Genomic DNA, 11,417 nt, shown 5'->3' with positions numbered 1-11,417 from the left:
GGTAAAAAATAAAATATGTATAAAAATATATAAAAATATAACTATGTAAAAAAATAAAATATGTATAAAAATATAACCATGTAAAAAAATAAAAAATATAAAAAAATATAACTATGTAAAAAAATAAAAAATGTATAAATATATATAAAAATATAACTATGTAAAAAAATAAAATATATAAAAAATAAAATATATATAAATATATAAAAAATATTAAAAAATATATAAAAAATATATAAATGTGAAAAAATATATAATAAATATATAAAAATATAAATATGTAAAAAATAAAATATATGTATAAAAATATATAAAAAATATAAATATGTAAAAAATAAAATATGTATAAAAATATAACTATGTAAAAAATAAAATATGTATAAAAATAAAAAATGTAAAAAAATAAAAAATATATAATAATATAACTGTAAAAAAATAAAAATGTATAAAAATATATAAATATATATAAAAATATAACTATGTAAAAAAATAAAATATATAAAAAATATAAAAAAAATATATATAAAAAATATAAATGTGAAAAAATATATAATAAATATATAAAAATATTAATATGTAAAACAAAATTTATATAAAATATATAACTATGTAAAAAATATATAATAAATATATAAAAATATAAATATGTAAAAAAATAAAATATATGTATAAAAATATATAAAAAATATAAATATGTAAAAAAAATAAAATATATATAAAAATATATAAATATATAAAAAAATATAACTGTAAAAAAATGTATAAAAATATATAAAATATATAAAAATATATAACTATATAAAAAGTCAAATATATAAAAATGTATTAAATAAAATATATAAAAAAATATAACTATGTAAAAAAATAAAATATATATAAAAATATATCAAATATTTAAAAATATATAACTAAGTAAAAAATTATATATATATATATATAAATAAATATATAAAAAATATACTTATATAAAAAATTAAAATATATAAAAAATATAAACATGTAAATAAAATTAAAAAGTCCACTTCTTCTTCTTCTTGTCTTCTGTCAGAGTTTAAAGGCCAAGATTCTGTATGACAGCCTTTATCTTTTCTTTTACTTTTTATCTTTTTATCTTATCTTTTGGTTTACTTTTCTTTTATCTGTTGGATTCTGCCGTTTTCTTGGACACTCATTTGCCAGTCACCTAAACCAAAATGACAAATGTAAGATTTTCTGTAATTACAAAAGAATTTGTGTATGTTGCTGCTACTCTCATACATTGTACTGAAGTTGAGTGGTAAACTTACTATTGTGTCGCAGATGTCTTCATTTCTCTTATCCAGGTTCTTTATGTCTATCTTTGTCTTTATTTACTAATCCAAGAGGTAAGATACTTGGAATGTAGGCCTGGTCAATAGCACCTCTTCTGCTAGCTGTTCCCTTGTCGGCAATCACCTAAACCCAAATGACAAATGTAAGAAGCTGTAATAAACTACTGCAATACCTTCACCTACCTACATATAACTGTAATACAAAGTAACTTATGTAGGATGCTTCTACTCTCTCAAATCACAAAATGTACTTGGTGCAGCAAAAACTAGTAAAAACGATCTCTATTGGTTATAGTTATAAATCAAACAAAGAGATTTCCACATTGTGTTAGATTATTCACTATGTGGAATCATATGTCAACTGAATCTTTAATATCATATAGCATCTACCAGACTCTAGAGGTTGAGTGGTAAACTTACTATTGTGTTGCAGATGTCTTCATTTCTCTTATCCAGGTTCTTTATGTCTATCTTTGTCTTTGTCTTTATTTGCTAATCCAAGAGGTAAGATACTTGGAATTTAGCCTTGGCCGGCAGCACTGCTCCTGCTAGCTGGTCCCTTGTCGGCAATCACCTAAACCCAAATGACCAATGTAAGAAGCTGTAGTAAATTATAGCAATACCTTCAATGTACAATAAATCTAGCAATGTTCTGGTAAATATTGTGGTGTTCTGTTGAGGCCATAGCATCCAGGATACTAATGAGATGGGCTAACAGTGGCCGCTGGCTGCAGTATGTGTGTGGGTCGGAGGCAGGGAAACTAGATTGTGAGCCCCATAGGGGACAGGCATGAATGAGGGGAGTCTCTGTACAGCACTATTGAATATGTTGGTGATATCTAAGCAACAGGAAAATAAATAAATCTAATTATTCACTTGCCTTAAATGTATCTCCTGCCAGGTCAGACTGGGGTTCTTCATTACATTCCCCACTTCTCTCCACTGTTTTCTCCATAAACTGCTCTGCAAACTGATGATGTGCAAAGCACAAGAGCCAAAGAGCAAGTGACCCCACCTAGGAGGAGCCAGCTCTTATACAGCGGATAGTAGCTGTGATGTCACAAGAAGCAGCTGCGATGTCACAAGAAGCAGCTGCGATGTCACAATGCCAGAAACAGTCAACATTGTTTACAGATACATTCTAAAAACAAAAGAGAAAACAACTACTTTGCTGCCCATAGCGACCAATCACAGCGCAGCAAAGTAAGAGCAACAACAGATTTCTATTGTAAGACAGTTGTGTTTTATGTATGTTCCCCAGGGGTGGAATAATTATACCCCTGGCCTTAGGCTGTTTACCAAACTTGCCCCCACCCATACACTAACCTTGGCAGCACTAAAGTGGAGTTCACAGAATGGGAAAAATAATGTTAGATTTACCATGTACCTGTAATTTTTTTATGACTATCAGGCAGTGCCTTGCTGAATCTTCATTTTCTAAAATATTTCCATTTTGAATTTGGCGCCTAGGTACCTTAACAGAGGTGCCATTGTCTCCGATCCCTGCTGTTTGTACCTTAACGGAGGTGCCATTGTCTCCGATCCCTGCTGTTTGTACCTGTGGAGGCGCCAATGTCTCCTCTCCTGCTGTTTGTACCTGTGGAGGCGCCACTGTCTCTGCTCCCTGCTGTTTGTACCTGTGGAGGCGCCATTGTCACCCCTCCCTGCTGTTTATACCTGTGAATTAAGAGGCTCAGTGTCCTGATTCATCTCCATAGCAACCATCTCCAGCATGAGCCCCAGTGTAATGGGATTCCTAATGCATCGGGGAGAGGAGACAGCAGTGACTCCATTAAGGTATAAATGACTGATAGTACCAGTCATGTCTCCTCAATGTTCATCATCTTTAACCATTTCACAACATTATTTCAGACCTCAACCAGACCCCTAAATACACTGAACCCTAAACTTAATTCAGACCCCAAATTAGACCAAAATACCCCACTTTTCCAGACACACACACATACACACACACAGACACACACACACAGACACACACACACACACACACACACACACACACACTCACTGCTCCCATGATCGTCCTCTATAAGTGATTGCTCTCTTGTGTCCCTCTCTTTACCCCAGACTAGTCACCCTGTACCCTCTGCCCCCTTCCCCACTCAGACTGGTCACCCTGTAACCCCTCCCCACCCAGACTGGTCACCCTTTACTCCTTGCCCCCCTCCCCACTCAGACTGGTCACCCTGTAACCCTTCCCCACCCAGACTGGTCACTCTGTACCCCCTGCCTCCCTCCCCACCCAGACTGGTCACCCCGTACTCCTTGCCCCCCTCCCCACCCAGACTGGTCACCCCGTATCAGTGGGGCCCACCAGTGGAACTGACTTTGGGGGCCCACCAATAAAAGACCAGTGAGAAGCGACATGCTGACTCCCTTGTGAATAAGCTTTTGCTACAACTCTTAGAATGCCCTAGGGTTTGCTGGGAGTTGTAGTTTCTGAGAGGAAAATGATATATGTGTAGTGGATCCTGATAGGTCACAACCATCAGTAATTTTTTCTACAGCACCAGCAATATCAGAGGATTGTCTGTTTATCTATACTGCGATTCCCATCATATTCAGAGGGCTGCAGACTGTCAGTAAATGCTGGGAGTTGTAGTGTTTGCAGCTGTTGTATTTGGAGGGTCCTTGGCAGGGGCAGGCTGTGCAGGGGGGCATTTGTTCCCCAGGCTTGTTTTTCACCAGTTAATTATAAGGCCGCGCTGCCTCCTGTGACAGCTAGTTGAAGGCCTCAGGGCCGCAGCGCGGTCGTACCACTTCAGTCTCTGCCATGCGAAGAGGGCTGCGGGGTCTGTCTGTGCTGTGGGCGTCTGTTAAAGCCCCACCCTGTAATGTTAGGCTCCACCCCCTGCACAGCCCCCTATGAGGTTTATAGTTAAAAGCAAACTGCTCCGCCAGTCAGTGTTTTGGCTGCAGGAAGTATTCTTCCTCCGGCCACTAGAGGCCGCTCTCTCCTCCTAGCTGTCATCTTGGCTAGAGGAGCCTAAAGACAGAGAAGATGGTGTTCTACAGGGAGCCAGGAAATAACTACACAGGAGAAGACCTACCCAGGAGTACATAGAGGATACATATATACAGGAGGAGAGCTACACAGGAGTACAGAGAGGATACATATATACAGGAGGAGAGCTACACAGGAGTACAGAGAGGATACATATATACAGAAGGAGACAAACACAGGAGTACATAGAGGATACATATATACAGGAGGAGAGCTACACAGGAGTACAGAGAGGATACATATATACAGGAGGAGACATACACAGGAGTACATAGAGGATACATATATACAGGAGGAGAGCTACACAGGAGTACAGAGAGGATACATATATACAGGAGGAGAGCTACACAGGAGTACAGAGAGGATACATATATACAGGAGGAGACAAACACAGAAGTACAGATAAGAGACATATATACAGGAGGAGACATACACAGGAGGAGGCAAATATACAGGAGTTGACATACACAGGAGTACAAAGAGGATACATGTATACAGGAGGAGACATATACAGAAGTACAAAGAGGATAAATATATATACAGGAGGAGACCTACACAGGAGTACAGAAAGGATATATATATATATATATATATATATATATATATATATACACAGGAGGAGATCTACACAGGAGTACAGAGAGGATACATATATACAGGAGGAGACCTACACAGGAGGAGGCATATATACAGCAGTTGACATACACAGGAGTACAAAGAGGACACATATATACAGGAGGAGACATATACCGGAGTATATACCGGAGCTATGGCTGCTACTGTGGTAGTTACGCCCCTGGCAGCAGCCCAGAACTGGGGGGAGGAGACTGAATACATAATAAGAAGTAGGGACGGAATGTTAGTGTCACCATGGGCAGCAACAAATCAAAAGTTATGTTTGAGTGATGTAGGTGGCATTCATGATCATGATACCTTTGCGTTAGCCATCCATGTACAAGATTTAGTGTAATTTCTTTCTTAAGGCAAATGTACCGCCAGATTAGTTCTAAAATGTTTTCATACTACCTTGTCAGCGCCAAAGTGTTCATCCCCGTGTCACGGTCCACTCCCTCAGTTGGGAAACTCAGGGAGTGTGTGCCGCTCTTCCTGGCTACAGGTTTAGGATACAGGACATGCAGGCCCTCAATGGCGTATGAGAACACTGCACCTGCTGTCGGCCGGCCTGGGATTATTATACAGAGAAAAGAGGGAGAAGGCGACGAGGCATGCTAGAACAGCATGAACACTGGGCCACAACTCCTCTTTCACTCTTCTTTATTGTAGGAAAGTACATATTGCACTAAATCTCCTCAACAGATGGCTAACACAAAGATATCATGAGCACTATGGCACTACCACCTACATCACTGTCAGCACCTCGGATTGGATCTGAGTGTTCATAGATTTCTTAAAAATGTACAGGCAGGGGCGAGGGAACATAATAAAGACTTACCATCCCCATGCCCCCGCAGTACAGGGCCACCAGTCACAGACCACCACCAGGCTCCCGCAGCTCCTAGTCCGGTGACGCTGTGTCCTGGCGCAAAAATTTTCACTCAGTCAAGTGACTAGGGCGGAACACTGCTGCAGTCACTGACTGGCTGAGCGGGTACTTTCCGCTGGTATATGATGATGCTGGAAGACAGGAGAAAGTAAAGACCAGAGGCAAACAGAGAGCTGGTAATATTGCAGGGACATGGGGACAAGTAAGCATAGCTTCTTTACTTCCCGCCCACTGCCTTCCAGGGATTTTTTAGATTTCTCCTTTCATATAGCCCAATCATCTGACATGAACCAAAGGCTGTCATTTTGGTACCCTTTTGGTTGGATTCTACCAGGGTTTTAATTTTTATGCTGGATGGAATGGCACAGACCTCTGTGATATTTCATAGAGAAAGATTCAGTAAAAAAAAACATGGCATGGAAATTTTTCTTTTTTCCCTTTAACCTTTGTATGACAGATGCTACAAAGTGTCATTGGTGTATGGTGGAGGTATCTGACAAAATACAACAGGGCAAAATACAACACTGCTGGATACCACAGCCTCATAGTATGGTGAAAAGTTTTTTGGTTAATCAGGCTCTGGTTCTTGTAGAATAGAAAATAAATAACATATACTCACCTTCTCCACTCCCTCACTACTGCTGTTTCAGTGTCAGCCCCAACTGCACAGCACCTCTTTTATCACTGTCACCACAAGGATTTAACCAAAGAGCAGGCAAGTCCATGTGCTGAAACAGACACAAGCAGTGGAAACCGACACCATGACCGTCTCGGTGAAGGAGCAGAGAAGGTGAGTATATTTGTTGTTTTTTTTTTTATCATTTTACATCTTTTGCCCTATCCTTTATAAAACAATATTATTCAGAATATTCTTTAACATTTTATATTGCAGCAAGTTTTAACGTACAAGTTAACTTTATTCTTTGGCTCAGTATGATAACAGTGATGACCATTTTATATAGTTTATATTATGTTTTACTACTTTAAAAAAATAAAAAAAACTTGATGACATTAAACTTTTTGCTCATTTGTTGTTTAATATTTTATGGGATGCAAGGTGACCAAAAATCAGTAGTTCTGAGATAAACAGCAACCATACCATGTCACCACACCAATTATAATTTAAACAATTTAAACATGATGGGGATGATTTAATTATTTATTTGGATTTAATTTTTTTTTTTTTTTTTTACTGTTTTGTTAACCTTATGCAAGCAATAGTTTGCTGGTTAATGCAGTACACTGCAATATTGTACTGTATTGCAGTGTACTTTTTTATCTGTAGACTCCAAGGACAGCCTGTCATAGAAACTTACATTGCAGCCACAAAGACCTCACAGCAATAGATTTGGGAACATTAGAGACATGACAGAACCAGCACCTGTCACCTCCTATAGAGCACAGGGCAATGAGGCTGAAGGTATGTTTCTTACTTGTATCCTCCATGATGTTTCTTTGTACTTTGTAGTGTAATCCTTATGCCAATTAGGTGGTTTGGTGCAATGGGGGTGGGAGTGCAGAGTGCCAGATGAATATTCATAAGGAGGGACGGGCTAGCAAAGGGCGGATTGGTACACTAAGGGTGGTAACTCCACCCCCAGTGCACCAAATCGCCTCATTAACATATGGTTTAAACTACAGAGTACCCAAAATACCTTCATCCTCAGTGCCCTGTGCGCTATAGGGACATAGTAGGATAGATCCTTGTCTTTAGATGTAACTGGGAGGGCCAGGGAGGGCAAGGCTATAACATCAGATAAAAATGAACTGTACAAAACCTAGAGACTACTCTTTTCTTCTCCACACCGGGCAGTTCATTGCTTTATTAGCTGTATGTTTTACACTGTGTACTGAATTTTCAGTTGAACTTTTAACTCAAAAAATGTCCAAGTAAAGTGGAGCATTTAGTAGATTGTTATGAGCGGCGCCTCACATGTGTTTATGTACTTTCCAGGTAGCGCGTGTCTAGAATTAGCGTGTCACCTGGCGGTGAACTGCAGGACCGATGAATGTCAAGTTAAACTTTCCGCTTACCTTTTTATTTTTTGGCATTTAGATAACATTTTTGATGATAGGGTTAAGGAGGAATAAGATTGTGGCAAAATTGCATCCTTTAAAATTGTTCTGGATGGCTTGTACTTAACCCTAATAGCTAAGTACAATGGTAGATATACAACTTCTTCAGCAAGTACTGCTCCAGAGAGCTGAGAAAGTGCAGGGAACTTCAAGTAGGTCTGGGCTGTGTTTTTCCTGGTATTTTTATCAATATTGTTTAGTTATTTTGTGCAGCCAGACGCACATAGCTCTTCTTATCCTACTTCCTATAGTCTGTAAGGGCCTCTTTGAGCGGAGAGCCGCGGAGAGTGGAGGGGCACAAGCCCCCCCATAGAGAAACAGTGTCACGCTGAAGCAGGTTTGCTCCGTGTGAACTGGCCCTTATATAGGAAGATGTGGTCCAGAGTTCTTCTTTAAGGTCTAAACGCTGTGATCAAGCCAAACATTTAACATTTCTCTACATGGGTTTTAAACTTAGTTAAAGTAGCCAAGTGTAAAGAGAGACCATGACATTCAAAGGTAGTTCAATCTGTGGACATCTTTGTTTTAAAGAACAAAGAGCTGAGTAGATCAATGTATAATTTTTTGGGGAAAATATTTAGTAGAACTTTAGTAGAATATTTAGTAGAGCTTAGGAGTCCAGTGGGCGGTCCTAATCTAAACATTTAACTGTGGCTGCCAATCAATGATAAGGACCACACACACACACACACACACACACACACACACACCTAAGCCCAGAACAAGCACAGTTCTAAATAAATAAATTACTAGTTCTACCAAATCTTTTCTGATAAAAAAAAACAATAACCATCTGCTCAGCTCCTTGTTCTTTGTAACATTGTAACAAACCTGAGCATTGGACTGCATTTTCAACATCTCAGGTTGCCTTCAAGAAAAACCCTGACTTAAAAGCGAAATTGCGACTTTACTAGCTAGGTCAAGTTAAACATATCGCCCAATCCGCGCCACCACACTGAATTAGCTCCTGAGTTTTTTTACTAAAAGGTCAAACCATTCGAGTTATTTTTGCCTAATTTACAATATGCAAATCAGGTCAGTTGTGCACAGGAGGTAAGTCTAGGAAGACGAGTTTAAAGGAGAAGTCCGGCGGATTATAAAATCCGTCAGCCAGCAGGGGGAAAATTGATTACAAATACTAACTTACCTCTCCTCGTGCCCACGGTGATCGATGGGACCAGCCTCGGGACCCCCACTGGAAGGCATTTTACCTTGAGTTGTAATGACGTCACGACTTGTGGGAAAAGGCCTGATAGACTGGCCACTCAGCCAATCAGTGACTGGAGTGGTGTCCCGCCCCAGTCACTGAGTAAGCGGCCAGTCCATCAGCTGGGTCATGACGGGTCAGCTCTGGAGATCCCAGAGCCCAGTGGGAGGGTCCCGCAGCCGATCCCTTTGCTTACCGCGATAGCGGAGAGATTAGTTATTACTTTTAATCAGGGCCGGATTAAGGTTGGTGGAGGCCCTGGGCAACAATTTTGTTGGGGCCCTCCCATTTTCTTCCCCCACAAATAAACCATACAGCATTCTATACAGGTGGCTTCTTACTGTAGGGGACTTAGTACCTACCCCTCCTCACTCCTGGCTGTATGGCTCAGCATCCTCCTCTGTTCTGCAGATGATGGTCGCTAGAGGCTGCAGTCCAGTGGAAGATGCCAGGCCATAGAGATAGGATGGGGGAGATGTGAGCATCGCGGTGTGTTCCCACTTAATTCAATGCGAGAACACAGCACTTTAGCACTTTCTGTGCTCTCTTGCCCACTGTGTTAGCCACCACAGCTAGCATATGCAGTCGTGAATCGCAGGCAGAACCTGGACTTGCAAGTCTAAGTCCTATCTTCAGTTTCCAACCATATAAACTACCTGAAGCAGTAAGGAGCACCCAGAAAGTACTTAAAGGCTGTGTATAATCTATAGCGGATATGGTACATGTGAACGTACCCTAAGGATCATGGCATATATAGCTGCACACAGGCTATATATATATACACCATATGCTGCACACAGGCTATATATCATACACTGCACACTGGCTATATACCATACACTGCACACAGGCTATATACCATACGCTGCACACAGGCTATATATCATATGCTGCACACAGGCTATATACCATATGATGCACACAGGCTATATACCATATGCTGCACACAGGCTATATGTCATATGCTGCACACAGGCTATATACCATACACTGCACACAGGCTATATATTATAGGCTGCACACAGGCAATATATCATAGGCTGCACACAGGCTATATACCATACACTGCACACAGGCTATGTATCATACACTGCACACAGACTATATACCATACACTGCACACAGGCTATATATCATAGGCTGCACACAGGCTACATATATATATATATATATATATATATATATATATATATATACCCCTGCTCTGATATATGCCCCCATAGTATATGCCCTCGCCTCTGATATATGCCCCCATAGTATATGCCCCCTGCTCTGATATATGCCCCTATAGTATATACCCCTGCTCTTATATATGCCCCTATAGTATATATCCCTGCTCTGATATATGCCTCTATAGTATATACCCCTGCTCTGATGTGCCAATACAAAACAAAACCTCATACTCACCTGATCTGGGCAAATGACAGGTCTTCTCTCTTCTGGCTCTTCACTGTTCCTTCAGCCTGTCGGCCACTGTGACAGATGCTCCAGCATGCTCCAGCATGCTCCATGATGTCACATCCCTGCTGGAGAGATCAGGTTTCCTTGCTAAGGTCCCACGCAGTCCTCTCCTCAGTGAGGGGGAGGGGCAAGGGGGAGTGAGGACCTCAGCAGGAGACAGGCACCCGGAAGCTTGACAGGAAGAATCCATTCAAAGACCCAGGGACCCTGGGAGTCTGAGCCTGCCAGTAGGGAGATGCTTACACAGGATTAACCCTACACCTCCCTCCCTCCCTGGACAGCATGCAGTGTGGCCAGTGCTGTGTTCAGGAAGGGTTTCCACATGCTTTTTGCGCAGAGGGACTGGCTCCCAGACACCACTTCTGGGTTTGGGCTGGTGGAGGCCCCCTAGTGGTGGAGGCCCCTGGGCACGTGCCCCTTGTGCCCTCCCTTTAATCCGTCCCTGCTTTTAATTAATTTCCCCCCTGCCAGCTGCCAGATTTTATAATCCACTGGACTACCTCCTACTCCTCCGATGACATGTGTCTCCTGGTCTCCTCAGTCCCCCCTCCAGTATCCTCCCTGGCCTGTCAGTGTGTTTGCACCTCAGATATGGGCAGCTCTTCTGTAATATGCTAAGTTATATTCTTCAACACCAGTGCAGAGAGCCAGGTATGAGCCTGCATAGGAAGACTCATACCCCGCTCTGATGACGGCTATAGTGACGATCTAAGATGCGGCCACGCTGGCCAGGCTGGGAAGGATACTGGAGGCGGGACTCAGGAAACCAAGAGGCGCACATCATCTGGGCTGGGGGAGGAGATATCTATAAGCTGGACTTCCCAGGCTTACCTC

At 40.9% G+C, this 11,417-nt stretch overlaps 1 long non-coding RNA gene across 1 annotated transcript; it reads right to left on the bottom strand.

Moving 5' to 3' along the window:
- Positions 1–1,022: 1,022 nt before the first annotated feature.
- Positions 1,023–2,366, bottom strand: LOC138802087 (uncharacterized). The gene is made up of 4 exons (XR_011364685.1): positions 2,191–2,366; positions 1,731–1,884; positions 1,287–1,434; positions 1,023–1,183 (listed from the first exon to the last, which is right to left on the bottom strand). It is a non-coding gene; the product is annotated as an uncharacterized lncRNA (long non-coding RNA).
- Between the last annotated feature and the right edge of the window lie 9,051 nt (positions 2,367–11,417).

This window comes from Dendropsophus ebraccatus, chromosome 9 (assembly GCF_027789765.1).
Source record: "Dendropsophus ebraccatus isolate aDenEbr1 chromosome 9, aDenEbr1.pat, whole genome shotgun sequence".
In the NCBI taxonomy this organism is placed as follows: Eukaryota; Metazoa; Chordata; class Amphibia; order Anura; family Hylidae; genus Dendropsophus; species Dendropsophus ebraccatus.
The sequence above is the reverse complement of the archived record's forward strand: the minus strand, read 5'-3'. Positions and strand labels throughout refer to the sequence as shown.